Raw genomic sequence first — 2,500 nt, forward strand, 5'->3', positions numbered from 1 at the left:
GTAATCACCAAAAAAATAACTAAAAAAAGGAAATGTGAAACGCACCGAAAACTTGCTCAAGATCCTAAATACTTAGAAGGCTGCGGGAATAAAAAAGACGTTATATTCCCGAAACTTATTTTCTATACACACCATAACGGGTAAGGTTGCATATCGCAGGACATTGGCGATTGCGGACGGGTCGTTCAGGTGGTCGCGCAGGATCCGTCGCGGCTGGTAGCGGTCGTGGGGCTTGGCCACGACCACGCACCCGGCGCGACTCCCACACCTGCCAGGGAGGGGTTTCGGCTCGTAGATCAGTCATCTCGCATTAAGCTTCTTCCTTTTCATCAATAAAGTCAAGCCAAGTTCATCTTAGTTTGAATTCTACTACTACTTCGACTTGATACTTTCCATTTCTACTCTTCTACTTCTACTACTTCTACTGTTACTCTCAACACTTACATTGAAGATGTGGCGGCAGGAGAAATGTGGCGTGCTACCAAGTGGGTTCCTCGCAATATCGCTGCCGCCTGCGTCACTCCGGCCGCATCTAGAGAGCAACAACATTATTAATAACAGAGTAACATAGGAATAGCATATATGCTGCGTGAAGGATTTCCATAAATTTTTCTTTGAAATGATGGGAAAGTACCATGTGACTGTCTCCTGAATTTGACATCTATGTACTGTCTATCTCTGTTTCACACGTATCTCACAGCGCTTTAAGAAATGCCACATACACACCGCAAAATTATACGAAATGATAATTCTACCTAGGATAACGAGGGAAAGAAGAGGCCGAGTTTCACTGCATCTCTGTTAACACATTTGCCGCTCTCTAACAACCAAAAGCGTCTCCAGATTCTTTCACTTACGTTCAATGTTGCCTCCGCGGCGCCCTTTTGGACATGACACAGCGGAGCGACGTGGGTGCGGCAAAGGGACATTGCACACACACACACACACACACACAAACACACATACACACACACCCACCTACACACACACGCGCACCCATACACACCCACACCCACACGCACCCACACACACAGCGCTTTCGTCTAGGAATCTTGCTGACCTGGGGCCGGATTCTCAAAAGAACCTTAAGTTAAGGCGCGCTAGAGCGTTTAACCGTCCTGCGGCGACCTAAGTTAAGGCCCGTCAAAGGCGCCGTATCTCGTACTTAGCTTCGTATGCACAAACGTTTTTGAGGCGTCTTATCCCTGCCTTAAGTCCCGTAGAGCCGCAACTCACACACACATACACACACACACGCACCCACCCACACACACACACGCACCCATACACACCCACACGCACCCACACACACACACATGCACCCACACACACACACAGCGCTTTCGTCTAGGAATCTTGCTGACCTGGGGCCGGATTCTCAAAAGAACCTTAAGTTAAGGCGCGCTGGAGGCCTTAACCGTCCTGCGGCGACCTAAGTTAAGGCCCGTCAAAGGCGTCGTATCTCGGACTTAGCTTCGTATGCACAAACGTTTTTTGAGGCGCCTTATCCCTGCCTTAAGTCCCGCAGAGCCGCAACTCACTTAAGGTGTCGGATCTTCGGTGGCCAATCACAGCTGCCGTTTCAGGCGGCTCTTAGGGTATCTTGACCAATCACAAGCCGTAGATGCCAATCAGCTGATTTCGTAAACACAACGCTGTGTCCAGTCCGTGGCATGATAATACTTTTCAACAAAATTGGTATTATTGAAAATGCAACCCCACACCTAAATTAAAGAATCTCAGCTTGCCCTGTGGTATAACACATCATTCTAAGAATTTGCCTCTATGCCATTTTCTGCGCAAATTGATAATAACGGTGTTACAGAGGGTATAAAATGCACAATTTCCAGGAGCCGCAGTAAGCTTACGCCTCCAACGCCGCGACAAATGACAAAAAGTCGTTAAGAGTGACGGAAAATCAGACGGATTTGTAGCGGATGACGTAGCAAGGGAGCCAATTAGATTCTAGCGTGAACATGATGTTAACATACACTCAGTAGAACCAAACAGATATGGAATAGGTCATCACGTAGCAAATGAAATGTGTCAATATACTATGCTTTCTAGTATTCTAATGATGTTTCTCGAAATTACCCCTGAAATTAACTGATATGTATCATGCCCTCCCCAGCTATCGGGACCGATATCGTAGTTATACTTCGTTTAAGAAGGAAATGAGCGCTAGATTCGCTCGGAGCACGACGAAAGCTATTATAAAATTATTCTATTCACCCAAAAAACGGTGTGTGGTTGCATCTATCGGGAAAAGCAAACCACAGTTGTTGGAATACTACACTTGTTGCCTTATCTAGGATTCCACACAGTTTATGTACACCTAATGACACCGTAACTGAGTAAAATACAAATTGTAATGTATTAATTGTTCTAGAGCTGAAAAATGTCATTTATGCTATGCCTTAACTCGCTAAGGCTGCTCTCCCCTTGCCTTAACCGAGGGCGCCTTAACTCGCAAACCAATATGGCGGGCCCCTTCCTCTGT

This window comes from Penaeus vannamei, chromosome 3, assembly GCF_042767895.1.
Source record: "Penaeus vannamei isolate JL-2024 chromosome 3, ASM4276789v1, whole genome shotgun sequence".
NCBI lineage: Eukaryota > Metazoa > Arthropoda > Malacostraca > Decapoda > Penaeidae > Penaeus > Penaeus vannamei.